The following is an 18,212-nucleotide window of genomic DNA, read 5'->3' as shown; positions in this document are numbered from 1 at the left end:
AGGGGGGTCCTTCCCAGGCATGAAACATCAGGGCACATCGGACACTGATTTGGGGAAAATGCAGGGAGGAAGGAAGGCGGGGATTGGGAGCAGCAAGTGGTGGAATCCCTACTCTCAGCATCGCTTCACACCTTTGCCTGTGTTCGCCAGGGCTTAAGGTTACTCCAAGCACTCGGGCTCACCCACGCACACCCCCACCCCACCCCCCACACATGGTTACATTCAGGACAGCACGCCTGCGCACGCCCCCGCACTTGTACCCACTCTGCCCGTCTCCGTGGACCCGACGGTTGCCCTACCTTCCTTGTTCCCTGTTCTTCCTCTTTGCCCTTTTCTGTTGGTATTTCCACGTCCCAGTTCGGCTCTACAGCATCGGCAAACAGGCCTCTCTCTGGACACGGTTCAGCCCCTTGCCTGAGTGGCTGAGACTTACCTTTGGCTGATGGCTCTTCCCTCAGGAAGCCCCAGGAGGCTTCGGCTGGTTCCATCTGCCCACTTGGGACACAGTGCCCTGGAGATGGCCTTCACGCTTCACCTCCATTATGGTTCTTTCTTTTGATGTCAGTTTGATGTCCACTTTCGGCTCCTGCCTTCCACTCACTGCCTTACTTTCACTTCTTCCCTCTGGACAAAAGGAAGGGTTGGGTGCGTGCCTGGGAAGCTCAACCCGGCCAATACATGTACTTTACCTGTGGAAGGGAAAATGCCCCCCGTGGACTGGGAGAGTAAGGGACATTCCCTCACAGCCATCCCTTAATTGCCATCGGGGATTACATCACCACTCTCGTGTGCCTTACCTCCCCCTATTAACCTAGAGTTCCCAGGCTTCTACCTAACCTTTCCGTGCCCTGAATACATCCCGGGGCTCTTTGGCCCTTTGCAGTGTACCCATGATATACTCAGGATGTCAGAAGGTGGCACTGCCTCTCCTTTTGCCTTCTATATGCTGGGCAGGCCTACTGCTGAGTCGGAGCCCTTGAGGGCACTCAGGAGGGACCCCCCCACCGCCGCCACCCTGCCCAGGTCAAGGGGCTGCCTGGTGGCCTGTCCTTTGTTCTCCCGGCAGCTTGTGTCTCCCTGTCACTCCCTGGGCACGTTGCGAAAGATACACAGTGAATCGCCCCTGCACTGGATCCACGGCAACGCTGGAGGTTGTCGTGGCGATGGTGGTGCAGGTGGTGGTGATGGTGACGGTGGTGGTGGTGGTGGTCAGTTACTGCTTCCCTCTATTCCCTTCACTGTCTATTCTGAGCTGGTCTAGTGTCCTCAGCATCCTCCTCGCACGTCTGCTCTTTGGTTAAGGGGGAGGCACAGGTATAGGGGAAGGCAGTCGTGTGGTTTACTTTGGACTCTTGCCCTTCCTCCTCGACATCTTTTCCCTTCTCCAGTGCTGGAGGTCATTGTCATCCTCCGGGAACACCCACAAAACTAAACATCAACAAAACCAAAGACGATCCAGGAGTTACTTCGCAATGAAACAGCATGACGAACTCAAGGCTTGCAACATTATCTCTTGACATTCCATTCTGTGCAGTTGTTCTCCTTATGGAAGCCCTTCAAGTCCAATCGTGAGCCAGTAGGAGCCTCCTCACGTTGCTCCCTGCTTGCCGATGGTTCCCAATCCAATGGCGTGATCGCAACAGAACAGATTTCACTGTATATTTACCAGCGGCCGCGTCCCTGTCCACAAGCCCAGGCAGGTTGGTGCTGGCCGCCGCTCACAAGACCAGGCACTCAAGCACCCACACCCGGATACCCTCGGCAACACATGCCCACGCACAAGCAAGCACCTTAGACCGGCGTGAGAGCACGGGCTCATGTACACACACACACAGTGACACACACACACACACCCCCTACCTTCCTACCCCGCCACACACAGCACATCCTCACACAACCACAAACATCCTGACACACGCTGTCATCTGTGCTTTCCTATATACCCTCGCACCAGTCTCCCCCCACCGCACCCCCACCGCCTGCCCGCAGCAAGTACTCTGAGAATGGCTGAAACACGCATTCCCGGAGGGGCTGTCAAAAAGGACACGCAGCCATTCTGTGTTCCACGAGATAGTCGTCTGTCAGCAGGTGGGCCCAAGCTGCCAGTGTAAACCTGAAGCCTCCCTTGTTTAGCCAGATAAATGGGGTCTCCAAGTGGGAGCAGAGTCTGTGCCCATCCTCCAGACCATCACGGCCCTGTGTGGGGCTCTGTGACTGGCGATGTCTGTTGGCCTTGCTAGGTTCCTGCGTGAGGGCAAGGCCAGCCTGCCCAGAGTCAGTCCTGAGCACCCCATGTTGGGGGCGCCTCCAGGTTGGGCCAGCCACTTCTGGCTGCACTTTTGGGCCAGCCCGACGTGGTGGCCTCAAGCTGAAGCTCCAGGCCTTGAAAGGGAAGCGGGCGTCCTGCAACAAAATGACTTGCAAGCCAGCGTGCTTTTCGACACCAGCGTGGTGGCCGCCGCCTGGTCCAGGAGAAATCCTGTGATCTAGACCCTCAGGCAATGTCACCCAGCCAGGTCGCTTGGTGTAGCCTTTGCCTTTTACTTCTCCCAAGAGCAGGAGTCAAGACAAAGGGGGTTGGAGGAAAGGAAGTGGAAAGGACTGCAGGAAAGGAAGTGGAAAGGACTGCAGGGTGTCCAGCCTCGTGGCCACTGGTCCTTTTGTCTTGTGCATCTGGTGGTCCCCGTGGGTGCCGGTGGCTGGCTGCTTTCTTTCCCTTTCTCTCCTCCTTCATAGGACTGTGTGTGTTGGTTTGGTTTTGCTTTTGATTTTACCTAACAAGGAGAGGAAGTCGAAGGCCTGATGGGGTGGTGGGGGCGGGGTTAGGCGCTTAGTTGGCATTGATGGAGCCATACTGCCACCAAGCGGAGATGGTTTCGGTCAAAGCCAGTTACCAGGTCTCAAGGGATGGAGACAGCCACAGGGCTGGCAGCAACTGGCTCAGTGGGGGCGGCGCGGGGTGGGGCTGGGGTGGGTGTGTTGTCCTGAGGGTGCACATGGGCAATGGGCTCCGGGCCGTGCCTTCATGTGTGCTCTCCGCGGGAGACTGGACCCTGCTTCTGCAGCTGGACAAGGCCCTCAGAAAACCCAGGGGCAGCACGAGATGGCCGCCCCTGGGAGTGTCCGGTGCAAATGGCCCCGGCCCCAGAACCTCTAAGACCCTCAGCTCCCGGTGAGCAAGGGGGTCACGTGACCCCAGTGCGGCCGCAGGCAGGGCACACCGGCACTCCCCAGCAGGGACACCGAAGGAAAAGTTGCAGAATTCCTCTGGGCCCACCCCCAAAATGGCTGACGGGAGAAGCTCTGCTCCCGGGGCTGGACAGTCTGGGAGCTGCCCGCTGTGTCCGGGGCTCCCAGAGCTCCTGCTTTTCCCCCACAGGGTCGCACTGGTAGGTACGGCGCCCACTGAGGCCTCTGAAACCCCGTGGAGTAGACCTCCTGCGCCTTGGGCAGAACGCATCCGGCCCAGCACAGGCTCGCTCTTCCCTGCGCAGGGAAGAAGACACAGCTCGGCTGCCTGGGCATTTCACATAACGCATTCCGCTGGGTGGCACTGTGGCTCCAGAAATGGCAGTCACCCCTTTCCCTGCCCCCACCGAGCCTTCCTCGCCTGCCTTTAGCTTCCAAACAGTGGATGTTGTGTAGTGGTGGCTGGGAAACAATCAGATCGCCTTCCTCCTCCTCCTCCTCCTCTTCCTCCTCCGCCTCCTCCTAATTCTCACCATCATCATCCTCATCATCATCATCATTAAAAGCAGCAGCAGCAGCAGCAGTAGCAGCAGTAGCAGCAGCAGCAGCAGCAGCAGCCACTGAGACACCAGTATCCCATTACCCTCATCCCCATCCATGGCCCAGCTCACAGATCACCCATCTTACCTTCAGCTGGGCTCTTCACCAACTTGACCACTTTCCACCAAACCCAAAGTGTAGCTAGGCAGTTCTTGATTCCCTTGATGCCCTGGTTCACAGTGCTTGCCGCTGCCGATGACCCTGCAGAGATCCCACCAGTGAGCTTGCAGTTTCTCCTTTGTATCTTCTGACTCCTCCTGGCCTATGGCTTGTCTGCACTGCATCTTTTCCTAGGGAGTAACTCTGTTTTGCTCAAGTTGAGTGCTTCACTGGGACAAAGATCCGGTGGGTCAGTGGCAGGCAGATTCCGGGGAGGTTCTGAAGGTTGTGAACCCTTCTTTACTTGAATCACAAAGGTCCGGAAGAGACCACCACGCTGCATCCCCGCGTGGAACCCCCGAGCATATTTTGTGCGCAGGGCTTGGACCTTTGGGGATGGCATGGGTCGCACCGGTGGGTCTACTTGGGGAAGGCCACTTGGCCTCGCCTACATTTGTCCACAAGTTCGCTACCTCCGGGGTCTTTCTTCCCGCAGGCCTCGCTAGCCAGGCTGTCAGGCTTCAGATCTGCACCAGAAGCCCGTCCACATGTCATGCTCAATTTTTTCCAGGTGTCGCCGTGGGTGTCCTCCTTGGGGAGAGGGTGGAGTTCAGGGAGCAGGGGGAGGGGAAGTGGGGCTTGGGGTTTGGAGGGTCATGTGGAAGAAGGGAGCTTTTGGGCTTGGTTTGCCATGGAGATCTCTCTGCTTCTCAACCTAACCCCTGACACTAGCCTAGTGTTCTCCCTGGAGGACCCATGAGATTTTTCAGGGGAAATAATGGATCCCCGGTAAACACACACACAAACACACACACACACAGACACAAACTCACACACACTCACACACTCCCTCACGGACACGCACACACGCACATGCACACATCTCAGAAAGCACTTCTGAAGAACCACTCAACACCTTAAGGGAATGATGCGTTTCCAGGCAGACCCTCAAAACGAGGGATCAGGGCCTTTATCCAGAGCCCACTGGGATGTGTGGAGAGAAGAAAAAGGTACAATGTAAAAGCTGACAGGAACCTTTTATTCGGGGACCATACTGAGGACTACAGACACGGCGACAGCCACTCACAAAGCGCTGTGGAAAGGCACTGAAGAAGTAAGGGAGGAAGGAGCCAGGCTATTTAGGAGTTTTCATTGAATAAAAGAGGAAAAAATAGAAATATGTTGGGGAATATCAAAAGATAGCTGATAATCACAAAGACAAAAAAACTAAACAATGAAATAAACAGAGCACCACCACCACCAACAACGCCACCACCACCACCAACAACAACAACAGAACCTCACCCAGACATCTCAGGTCAGAGGTTTGAGTGCTTTTCTAAGTATGGGAAAATGCAAGAGCCTGGGTCCATTGAAATCATTCCTAGATGTGCATCTGAACTTGGCAGGGCTGGTATCCTGCTTTTCTCCATCCTGAATGGTCCTCGGGGGCCACCCTTGGGGGCAGCTGCAGTGTCTGAGGGCTGATGGCAGGGCGGCAACCTTTGTTTACTGAAGAGGCTGGTGACATTTTGTGTCCGCAGATGCAAAGGAAAGCAGGCGGACACCATGGCGTGAGTGTTTCAGGATGTCATGCCCATGCCACCCAGAGCCTGGCGCGAGACCAATGTGGAAGGTGATCGTGAGGCTCTTTACGGTTTCCTCAACGTTGCCTTTCTTGGCTCCTCTAAAACCTTCCTCGGTGTGTAGACCGAGCAGGAGGGAGCTCCAAAGGAAAGCACATCCACGTCCCAGGGATTTCCTACACGCTGAAGTATCTTAAGGACTCTTAGACTGGAGGAGTGGACTGGCTCTTTGGGACATTCTTGTAGGCCAAGCTGTCCCAGGAAGTAGGCCCACCTTTGAAATTGGTGAGAAAAAACAAACACACGGAAAACATCCCGCGACAGCAAAAGTCACCTTCCTGGCAGGTAGGGGCTACGGGGGGTCCTTCCCAGCCATGAAACATCAGGGCACATCGGACACTGATTTGGGGAAAATGCAGGGAGGAAGGAGGGCGGGGATTGGCAGCAGCAAGTGGTGGAATCCCTACTCTCAGCATCGCTTCACACCTTTGCCTGTGTTCGCCAGGGCTTAAGGTTACTGCAATCACTCGGGCTCGCCCACGCACATGGTTACATTCAGGACAGCACGCCTGCGCACGCCCCCGCACTTGTACCCACTCTGCCTGTCTCCGTGGACCCGACGGTTGCCCTACCTTCCTTGTTCCCTGTTCTTCCTCCTTGCCCTTTTCTGTTGGTATTTCCACGTCCCAGTTCGGCTCTACAGCATCGGCAAACAGGCCTCTCTCTGGACACAGTTCAGCCCCTTGCCTGAGTGGCTGAGACTTAGCCTTGGCTGATGGCTCTTCCCTCAGGAAGCCCCAGGAGGCTTCGGCTGGTTCCATCTGCCCACTTGGGACACAGTGCCCTGGAGATGGCCTTCACGCTTCACCTCCATTATGGTTCTTTCTTTTGATGTCAGTATGATGTCCACTTTCGGCTCCTGCCTTCCACTCACTGCCTTACTTTAAGTTCTTCCCTCTGGACAAAAGACACGGTTGGGTGCGTGCCTGGGAAGCTGAACCCGGCCAATACATGGACTTTTCCTTTGGAAGGGAAAATGCCCCCGTGGACTGGGAGAGTAAGGGACATTCCCTCAGAGCCATCCCTTAATTGCCATCGGGGATTACCTCCCCCCTCTCGTGTCCCTTACCTCCCCTTATTAACCTAGAGTTCCCAGGGTTCTACCTAACCTTTCCGTGCCCTGAGTACATCCCGGGGCTCTTTGGCCCTGTGCAGTGTACCCATGCCATACGCAGGATGTCAGCAGGTGGCTCTGCCTCTGCTTTTGCCTTCTATATGCCGGGAGGCCTACTGCTGATTCGGAGCCCTTGATGGCACTCAGCAGGGACCCCACCCCCACCCTCCGCCACGCTGCCCAGGTCAAGGGCCTGCCTGGTGGCCTGTCCTTTGTTTTCCCGGCAGCTTGTGTCTCCCTGTCACTCCCTGTGCATGTTGCGAAAGATACACAGTGAATCGCCCCTGCACTCTATTCACGGCAACGCTGGAGGTTGTCGTGGCGATGGTGGTGGAGGTGGTGGTGATGGTGACGGTGGTGGTGGTGGTGGTCAGTTACTGCTTCCCTCTATTCCATTCACTGTCTATTCTGAGGTGGCCTAGTTTCCTCAGCGTCCTCCTCGCACGGCTGTTCTTTGGTTAAGGGGGAGGCACAGGTGTAGGAGAAGGCAGTCGTGTGGTTCAGTTTGGACTCTTGCCCTTCCTCCTCGACATCTTTTCCCTTCTCCAGTGCTGGAGGTCATTGTCATCCTCCCGGAAAACCCACAAAACTAAACATCAACAAAACCAAAGACGATCCAGGAGTCACTTCGCAATGAAACAGCATGACGAACTCAAGGCTTGCAAAATTTTCTCTTGACTTTCCATTCCGTGCAGTCGTTCTCCTTATGGAAGCCCTTCAAGTCCAATCGTGAGCCAGTAGGCGCCTCCTCAACTTGCTCCCTGCTTGCCGTTGGTTCCCAATCCAATGGCGTGATCGGAATAGAATAGATTTCACTCTATACTTCCCAGCGGTCGCCTCCCTGTCCACAAGCCTGGGCAGGTTGGTGCTGGCCGCTGCTCACAAGACCAGGCACTCGAGCACACACACCCGGATACCCTCGGCAACACATGCCCACGCACAGGCAAGCACCTTAGACAGGTGTGAGAGCACGGGCTCCTGTACACACACACAGTGACACACACACACACACACACACACCCTATCTCCTACCCCGCCACACACAGCACATCCTCACACAACCACAAACATCCTGACACACGCTGTCACCTGTGCTTTCCTATATACCCTCGCACCAGTCTCTCCCCACCCCACCCCCATCCCCTGCCCGCAGCAAGCACTCTGAGAATGGCTGAAACAGGCGTCCCGGAGGGGCTCACAAAATGGGACACGCAGCCATTCTGTGTTCCACGAGATAGTCATCTGTCAGCAGGTGGGCCCAAGCTGCCAGTGTAAACCTGAAGCCTCCCTTGTTTAGCCAGATAAATGGGGTCTCCAAGTGGGAGCAGAGTCTGTGCCCGTCCTCCAGACCATCACGGCCCTGTGTGGGGCTCTGTGACTGGCGATGTCTGTTGGCCTTGCTAGGTTCCTGCGTGAGGGCAAGGCCAGCCTGCCCAGAGTCAGTCCTGAGCACCCCATGTTGGGGGCGCCTCCAGGTTGGGCCAGCCACTTCTGGCTGCACTTTTGGGCCAGCCCGACGTGGTGGCCTCAAGCTGAAGCTCCAGGCCTTGAAAGGGAAGCGGGAGTGCTGCAACAATATGACTTGCAAGCCAGCGTGCTTTTCGACACCAGCGTGGTGGCCGCCGCCTGGTCCAGGAGAAATCCTGTGATCTAGACCCTCAGGCAATGTCACCCAGCCAGGTCGCTTGGTGTAGCCTTTGCCTTTTACTTCTCCCAAGAGCAGGAGTCAAGACAAAGGGGGTTGGAGGAAAGGAAGTGGAAAGGACTGCAGGAAAGGAAGTGGAAAGGACTGGAGGGTGTCCAGCCTCGTGGCCACTGGTCCTTTTGTCTTGTGCATCTGGTGGTCCCCGTGGGTGCCGGTGGCTGGCTGCTTTCTTTCCCTTTCTCTCCTCCTTCATAGGACTGTGTGTGTTGGTTTGGTTTTGCTTTTGATTTTACCTAACAAGGAGAGGAAGTCGAAGGCCTAATGGGGTGGTGGGGGCGGAGTTAGGCGCTTAGTTGGCATTGATGGAGCCATACTGCCACCAAGCGGAGATGGTTTCGGTCAAAGCCAGTTACCAGGTCTCAAGGGATGGAGACAGCCACAGGGCTGGCAGCAACTGGCTCAGTGGGGGCGGCGCGGGGTGGGGCTGGGCTGGGTGTGTTGTCCTGAGGGTGCACATGGGCAATGGGCTCCGGGCCGTGCCTTCATGTGTGCTCTCCGAGGGAGACTGGACCCTGCTTCTGCAGCTGGACAAGGCCCTCAGAAACCCCAGGGGCACCACGAGATGGCCGCCCCTGGGAGTGTCCGGTGCAAATGGCCCCGGCCCCAGAACCTCTAAGACCCTCAGCTCCCGGTGAGCAAGGGGGCCACGTGACCCCAGTGCGGCCGCAGGCAGGGCACACCGGCACTCCCCAGCAGGGACACCGAAGGAAAAGTTGCAGAATTCCTCTGGGCCCACCCCCAAAATGGCTGACGGGAGAAGCTCTGCTCCCGGGGCTGGACAGTCTGGGAGCTGCCCGCTGTGTCCGGGGCTCCCAGAGCTCCTGCTTTTCCCCCACAGGGTCGCACTGGCAGGCACGGCGCCCACTGAGGCCTCTGAAACCCCGTGGAGTAGACCTCCTGCGCCTTGGGCAGAACGCATCCGGCCCAGCACAGGCTCGCTCTTCCCTGCGCAGGGAAGAAGACACAGCTCGGCTGCCTGGGCATTTCACATAACGCATTCCGCTGGGTGGCACTGTGGCTCCAGAAATGGCAGTCACCCCTTTCCCTGCCCCCACCGAGCCTTCCTCGCCTGCCTTTAGCTTCCAAACAGTGGATGTTGTGTAGTGGTGGCTGGGAAACAATCAGATCGCCTTCCTCCTCCTCCTCCTCCTCTTCCTCCTCCGCCTCCTCCTAATTCTCACCATCATCATCATCATCATCATCATCATCATCATCATTAACAGCAGCAGCAGCAGCAGTAGCAGCAGCAGCAGCAGCAGCAGCAGCAGCAGCAGCAGCCACTGAGACACCAGTATCCCATTACCCTCATCCCCATCCATGGCCCAGCTCACAGATCACCCATCTTACCTTCAGCTGGGCTCTTCACCAACTTGGCCACTTTCCACCAAACCCGAAGTGTAGCTAGGCAGTTCTTGACTCCTTTGATGCCCTGGTTCACAGTGCTCGCCGCTGCCGATGACCGTGCAGAGATCCCACCAGTGAGCTTGCAGTTTCTCCTTTGTATCTTCTGACTCCTCCTGGCCTGTGGCTTGTCTGCACTGCATCTTTTCCTAGGGAGTAAGCTCTGTTTTGCTCAAGTTGAGTGCTTCACTGGGACAAAGATCCGGTGGGTCAGTGGCAGGCAGATTCCGGGGAGGTTCTGAAGGTTGTGAACCCTTCTTTACTTGAATCACAAAGGTCCGGAAGAGACCACCACGCTGCATCCCCGCGTGGAACCCCCGAGCATATTTTGTGCGCAGGGCTTGGACCTTTGGGGATGGCATGGGTCGCACCGGTGGGTCTACTTGGGGAAGGCCACTTGGCCTCGCCTACATTTGTCCACAAGTTCGCTACCTCCGGGGTCTTTCTTCCCGCAGGCCTCGCTAGCCAGGCTGTCAGGCTTCAGATCTGCACCAGAAGCCCGTCCACATGTCATGCTCAATTTTTTCCAGGTGTCGCCGTGGGTGTCCTCCTTGGGGAGAGGGTGGAGTTCAGGGAGCAGGGGGAGGGGAAGTGGGGCTTGGGGTTTGGAGGGTCATGTGGAAGAAGGGAGCTTTTGGGCTTGGTTTGCCATGGAGATCTCTCTGCTTCTCAACCTAACCCCTGACACTAGCCTAGTGTTCTCCCTGGAGGACCCATGAGATTTTTCAGGGGAAATAATGGATCCCCGGTAAACACACACACAAACACACACACACACAGACACAAACTCACACACACTCACACACTCCCTCACGGACACGCACACACGCACATGCACACATCTCAGAAAGCACTTCTGAAGAACCACTCAACACCTTAAGGGAATGATGCGTTTCCAGGCAGACCCTCAAAACGAGGGATCAGGGCCTTTATCCAGAGCCCACTGGGATGTGTGGAGAGAAGAAAAAGGTACAATGTAAAAGCTGACAGGAACCTTTTATTCGGGGACCATACTGAGGACTACAGACACGGCGACAGCCACTCACAAAGCGCTGTGGAAAGGTTCTGAAGAAGTAAGGGAGGAAGGAGCCAGGCTATTTAGGAGTTTTCATTGAATAAAAGAGGAAAAAATAGAAATATGTTGGGGAATATCAAAAGATAGCTGATAATCACAAAGACAAAAAAACTAAACAATGAAATAAACAGAGCACCACCACCACCAACAACGCCACCACCACCACCACCACCAACAACAGAACCTCACCCAGACATCTCAGGTCAGAGGTTTGAGTGCTTTTCTAAGTATGGGAAAATGCAAGAGCCTGGGTCCATTGAAATCATTCCTAGATGTGCATCTGAACTTGGCAGGGCTGGTATCCTGCTTTTCTCCATCCTGAATGGTCCTCGGGGGCCACCCTTGGGGGCAGCTGCAGTGTCTGAGGGCTGATGGCAGGGCGGCAACCTTTGTTTACTGAAGAGGCTGGTGACATTTTGTGTCCGCAGATGCAAAGGAAAGCAGGCGGACACCATGGCGTGAGTGTTTCAGGATGTCATGCCCATGCCACCCAGAGCCTGGCGCGAGACCAATGTGGAAGGTGATCGTGAGGCTCTTTACGGTTTCCTCAACGTTGCCTTTCTTGGCTCCTCTAAAACCTTCCTCGGTGTGTAGACCGAGCAGGAGGGAGCTCCAAAGGAAAGCACATCCACGTCCCAGGGATTTCCTACACGCTGAAGTATCTTAAGGACTCTTAGACTGGAGGAGTGGACTGGCTCTTTGGGACATTCTTGTAGGCCAAGCTGTCCCAGGAAGTAGGCCCACCTTTGAAATTGGTGAGAAAAAACAAACACACGGAAAACATCCCTGACAGCAAAAGTCACCTTCCTGGCAGGTAGGGGCTAAGGGGGGTCCTTCCCAGCCATGAAACATCAGGGCACATCGGACACTGATTTGGGGAAAATGCAGGGAGGAAGGAGGGCGGGGATTGGCAGCAGCAAGTGGTGGAATCCCTACTCTCAGCATCGCTTCACACCTTTGCCTGTGTTCGCCAGGGCTTAAGGTTACTGCAATCACTCGGGCTCGCCCACGCACATGGTTACATTCAGGACAGCACGCCTGCGCACGCCCCCGCACTTGTACCCACTCTGCCTGTCTCCGTGGACCCGACGGTTGCCCTACCTTCCTTGTTCCCTGTTCTTCCTCCTTGCCCTTTTCTGTTGGTATTTCCACGTCCCAGTTCGGCTCTACAGCATCGGCAAACAGGCCTCTCTCTGGACACAGTTCAGCCCCTTGCCTGAGTGGCTGAGACTTAGCCTTGGCTGATGGCTCTTCCCTCAGGAAGCCCCAGGAGGCTTCGGCTGGTTCCATCTGCCCACTTGGGACACAGTGCCCTGGAGATGGCCTTCACGCTTCACCTCCATTATGGTTCTTTCTTTTGATGTCAGTATGATGTCCACTTTCGGCTCCTGCCTTCCACTCACTGCCTTACTTTAAGTTCTTCCCTCTGGACAAAAGACACGGTTGGGTGCGTGCCTGGGAAGCTGAACCCGGCCAATACATGGACTTTTCCTTTGGAAGGGAAAATGCCCCCGTGGACTGGGAGAGTAAGGGACATTCCCTCAGAGCCATCCCTTAATTGCCATCGGGGATTACCTCCCCCCTCTCGTGTCCCTTACCTCCCCTTATTAACCTAGAGTTCCCAGGGTTCTACCTAACCTTTCCGTGCCCTGAGTACATCCCGGGGCTCTTTGGCCCTGTGCAGTGTACCCATGCCATACGCAGGATGTCAGCAGGTGGCTCTGCCTCTGCTTTTGCCTTCTATATGCCGGGAGGCCTACTGCTGATTCGGAGCCCTTGATGGCACTCAGCAGGGACCCCACCCCCACCCTCCGCCACGCTGCCCAGGTCAAGGGCCTGCCTGGTGGCCTGTCCTTTGTTTTCCCGGCAGCTTGTGTCTCCCTGTCACTCCCTGTGCATGTTGCGAAAGATACACAGTGAATCGCCCCTGCACTCTATTCACGGCAACGCTGGAGGTTGTCGTGGCGATGGTGGTGGAGGTGGTGGTGATGGTGACGGTGGTGGTGGTGGTGGTCAGTTACTGCTTCCCTCTATTCCATTCACTGTCTATTCTGAGGTGGCCTAGTTTCCTCAGCGTCCTCCTCGCACGGCTGTTCTTTGGTTAAGGGGGAGGCACAGGTGTAGGAGAAGGCAGTCGTGTGGTTCAGTTTGGACTCTTGCCCTTCCTCCTCGACATCTTTTCCCTTCTCCAGTGCTGGAGGTCATTGTCATCCTCCCGGAAAACCCACAAAACTAAACATCAACAAAACCAAAGACGATCCAGGAGTCACTTCGCAATGAAACAGCATGACGAACTCAAGGCTTGCAAAATTTTCTCTTGACTTTCCATTCCGTGCAGTCGTTCTCCTTATGGAAGCCCTTCAAGTCCAATCGTGAGCCAGTAGGCGCCTCCTCAACTTGCTCCCTGCTTGCCGTTGGTTCCCAATCCAATGGCGTGATCGGAATAGAATAGATTTCACTCTATACTTCCCAGCGGTCGCCTCCCTGTCCACAAGCCTAGGCAGGTTGGTGCTGGCCGCTGCTCACAAGACCAGGCACTCGAGCACACACACCCGGATACCCTCGGCAACACATGCCCACGCACAGGCAAGCACCTTAGACAGGTGTGAGAGCACGGGCTCCTGTACACACACACAGTGACACACACACACACACACACACACCCTATCTCCTACCCCGCCACACACAGCACATCCTCACACAACCACAAACATCCTGACACACGCTGTCACCTGTGCTTTCCTATATACCCTCGCACCAGTCTCTCCCCACCCCACCCCCATCCCCTGCCCGCAGCAAGCACTCTGAGAATGGCTGAAACAGGCGTCCCGGAGGGGCTCACAAAATGGGACACGCAGCCATTCTGTGTTCCACGAGATAGTCATCTGTCAGCAGGTGGGCCCAAGCTGCCAGTGTAAACCTGAAGCCTCCCTTGTTTAGCCAGATAAATGGGGTCTCCAAGTGGGAGCAGAGTCTGTGCCCGTCCTCCAGACCATCACGGCCCTGTGTGGGGCTCTGTGACTGGCGATGTCTGTTGGCCTTGCTAGGTTCCTGCGTGAGGGCAAGGCCAGCCTGCCCAGAGTCAGTCCTGAGCACCCCATGTTGGGGGCGCCTCCAGGTTGGGCCAGCCACTTCTGGCTGCACTTTTGGGCCAGCCCGACGTGGTGGCCTCAAGCTGAAGCTCCAGGCCTTGAAAGGGAAGCGGGAGTGCTGCAACAATATGACTTGCAAGCCAGCGTGCTTTTCGACACCAGCGTGGTGGCCGCCGCCTGGTCCAGGAGAAATCCTGTGATCTAGACCCTCAGGCAATGTCACCCAGCCAGGTCGCTTGGTGTAGCCTTTGCCTTTTACTTCTCCCAAGAGCAGGAGTCAAGACAAAGGGGGTTGGAGGAAAGGAAGTGGAAAGGACTGCAGGAAAGGAAGTGGAAAGGACTGGAGGGTGTCCAGCCTCGTGGCCACTGGTCCTTTTGTCTTGTGCATCTGGTGGTCCCCGTGGGTGCCGGTGGCTGGCTGCTTTCTTTCCCTTTCTCTCCTCCTTCATAGGACTGTGTGTGTTGGTTTGGTTTTGCTTTTGATTTTACCTAACAAGGAGAGGAAGTCGAAGGCCTGATGGGGTGGTGGGGGCGGGGTTAGGCGCTTAGTTGGCATTGATGGAGCCATACTGCCACCAAGCGGAGATGGTTTCGGTCAAAGCCAGTTACCAGGTCTCAAGGGATGGAGACAGCCACAGGGCTGGCAGCAACTGGCTCAGTGGGGGCGGCGCGGGGTGGGGCTGGGGTGGGTGTGTTGTCCTGAGGGTGCACTTGGGCAATGGGCTCCGGGCCGTGCCTTCATGTGTGCTCTCCGCGGGAGACTGGACCCTGCTTCTGCAGCTGGACAAGGCCCTCAGAAAACCCAGGGGCAGCACGAGATGGCCGCCCCTGGGAGTGTCCGGTGCAAATGGCCCCGGCCCCAGAACCTCTAAGACCCTCAGCTCCCGGTGAGCAAGGGGGTCACGTGACCCCAGTGCGGCCGCAGTCAGGGCACACCGGCACTCCCCAGCAGGGACACCGAAGGAAAAGTTGCAGAATTCCTCTGGGCCCACCCCCAAAATGGCTGACGGGAGAAGCTCTGCTCCCGGGGCTGGACAGTCTGGGAGCTGCCCGCTGTGTCCGGGGCTCCCAGAGCTCCTGCTTTTCCCCCACAGGGTCGCACTGGCAGGTACGGCGCCCACTGAGGCCTCTGAAACCCCGTGGAGTAGACCTCCTGCGCCTTGGGCAGAACGCATCCGGCCCAGCACAGGCTCGCTCTTCCCTGCGCAGGGAAGAAGACACAGCTCGGCTGCCTGGGCATTTCACATAACGCATTCCGCTGGGTGGCACTGTGGCTCCAGAAATGGCAGTCACCCCTTTCCCTGCCCCCACCGAGCCTTCCTCGCCTGCCTTTAGCTTCCAAACAGTGGATGTTGTGTAGTGGTGGCTGGGAAACAATCAGATCGCCTTCCTCCTCCTCCTCCTCCTCTTCCTCCTCCGCCTCCTCCTAATTCTCACCATCATCATCATCATCATCATCATCATCATCATTAACAGCAGCAGCAGCAGCAGTAGCAGCAGCAGCAGCAGCAGCAGCAGCAGCAGCAGCAGCAGCCACTGAGACACCAGTATCCCATTACCCTCATCCCCATCCATGGCCCAGCTCACAGATCACCCATCTTACCTTCAGCTGGGCTCTTCACCAACTTGGCCACTTTCCACCAAACCCGAAGTGTAGCTAGGCAGTTCTTGACTCCTTTGATGCCCTGGTTCACAGTGCTCGCCGCTGCCGATGACCGTGCAGAGATCCCACCAGTGAGCTTGCAGTTTCTCCTTTGTATCTTCTGACTCCTCCTGGCCTGTGGCTTGTCTGCACTGCATCTTTTCCTAGGGAGTAAGCTCTGTTTTGCTCAAGTTGAGTGCTTCACTGGGACAAAGATCCGGTGGGTCAGTGGCAGGCAGATTCCGGGGAGGTTCTGAAGGTTGTGAACCCTTCTTTACTTGAATCACAAAGGTCCGGAAGAGACCACCACGCTGCATCCCCGCGTGGAACCCCCGAGCATATTTTGTGCGCAGGGCTTGGACCTTTGGGGATGGCATGGGTCGCACCGGTGGGTCTACTTGGGGAAGGCCACTTGGCCTCGCCTACATTTGTCCACAAGTTCGCTACCTCCGGGGTCTTTCTTCCCGCAGGCCTCGCTAGCCAGGCTGTCAGGCTTCAGATCTGCACCAGAAGCCCGTCCACATGTCATGCTCAATTTTTTCCAGGTGTCGCCGTGGGTGTCCTCCTTGGGGAGAGGGTGGAGTTCAGGGAGCAGGGGGAGGGGAAGTGGGGCTTGGGGTTTGGAGGGTCATGTGGAAGAAGGGAGCTTTTGGGCTTGGTTTGCCATGGAGATCTCTCTGCTTCTCAACCTAACCCCTGACACTAGCCTAGTGTTCTCCCTGGAGGACCCATGAGATTTTTCAGGGGAAATAATGGATCCCCGGTAAACACACACACAAACACACACACACACAGACACAAACTCACACACACTCACACACTCCCTCACGGACACGCACACACGCACATGCACACATCTCAGAAAGCACTTCTGAAGAACCACTCAACACCTTAAGGGAATGATGCGTTTCCAGGCAGACCCTCAAAACGAGGGATCAGGGCCTTTATCCAGAGCCCACTGGGATGTGTGGAGAGAAGAAAAAGGTACAATGTAAAAGCTGACAGGAACCTTTTATTCGGGGACCATACTGAGGACTACAGACACGGCGACAGCCACTCACAAAGCGCTGTGGAAAGGTTCTGAAGAAGTAAGGGAGGAAGGAGCCAGGCTATTTAGGAGTTTTCATTGAATAAAAGAGGAAAAAATAGAAATATGTTGGGGAATATCAAAAGATAGCTGATAATCACAAAGACAAAAAAACTAAACAATGAAATAAACAGAGCACCACCACCACCAACAACGCCACCACCACCACCAACAACAACAACAGAACCTCACCCAGACATCTCAGGTCAGAGGTTTGAGTGCTTTTCTAAGTATGGGAAAATGCAAGAGCCTGGGTCCATTGAAATCATTCCTAGATGTGCATCTGAACTTGGCAGGGCTGGTATCCTGCTTTTCTCCATCCTGAATGGTCCTCGGGGGCCACCCTTGGGGGCAGCTGCAGTGTCTGAGGGCTGATGGCAGGGCGGCAACCTTTGTTTACTGAAGAGGCTGGTGACATTTTGTGTCCGCAGATGCAAAGGAAAGCAGGCGGACACCATGGCGTGAGTGTTTCAGGATGTCATGCCCATGCCACCCAGAGCCTGGCGCGAGACCAATGTGGAAGGTGATCGTGAGGCTCTTTACGGTTTCCTCAACGTTGCCTTTCTTGGCTCCTCTAAAACCTTCCTCGGTGTGTAGACCGAGCAGGAGGGAGCTCCAAAGGAAAGCACATCCACGTCCCAGGGATTTCCTACACGCTGAAGTATCTTAAGGACTCTTAGACTGGAGGAGTGGACTGGCTCTTTGGGACATTCTTGTAGGCCAAGCTGTCCCAGGAAGTAGGCCCACCTTTGAAATTGGTGAGAAAAAACAAACACACGGAAAACATCCCTGACAGCAAAAGTCACCTTCCTGGCAGGTAGGGGCTAAGGGGGGTCCTTCCCAGGCATGAAACATCAGGGCACATCGGACACTGATTTGGGGAAAATGCAGGGAGGAAGGAGGGCGGGGATTGGCAGCAGCAAGTGGTGGAATCCCTACTCTCAGCATCGCTTCACACCTTTGCCTGTGTTCGCCAGGGCTTAAGGTTACTGCAATCACTCGGGCTCGCCCACGCACATGGTTACATTCAGGACAGCACGCCTGCGCACGCCCCCGCACTTGTACCCACTCTGCCTGTCTCCGTGGACCCGACGGTTGCCCTACCTTCCTTGTTCCCTGTTCTTCCTCCTTGCCCTTTTCTGTTGGTATTTCCACGTCCCAGTTCGGCTCTACAGCATCGGCAAACAGGCCTCTCTCTGGACACAGTTCAGCCCCTTGCCTGAGTGGCTGAGACTTAGCCTTGGCTGATGGCTCTTCCCTCAGGAAGCCCCAGGAGGCTTCGGCTGGTTCCATCTGCCCACTTGGGACACAGTGCCCTGGAGATGGCCTTCACGCTTCACCTCCATTATGGTTCTTTCTTTTGATGTCAGTATGATGTCCACTTTCGGCTCCTGCCTTCCACTCACTGCCTTACTTTAAGTTCTTCCCTCTGGACAAAAGACACGGTTGGGTGCGTGCCTGGGAAGCTGAACCCGGCCAATACATGGACTTTTCCTTTGGAAGGGAAAATGCCCCCGTGGACTGGGAGAGTAAGGGACATTCCCTCAGAGCCATCCCTTAAT

The sequence above is a fragment of the Balaenoptera acutorostrata genome, chromosome X, assembly GCF_949987535.1.
Source record: "Balaenoptera acutorostrata chromosome X, mBalAcu1.1, whole genome shotgun sequence".
Lineage (NCBI taxonomy): Eukaryota > Metazoa > Chordata > Mammalia > Artiodactyla > Balaenopteridae > Balaenoptera > Balaenoptera acutorostrata.
The sequence above is the reverse complement of the archived record's forward strand: the minus strand, read 5'-3'. Positions refer to the sequence as shown.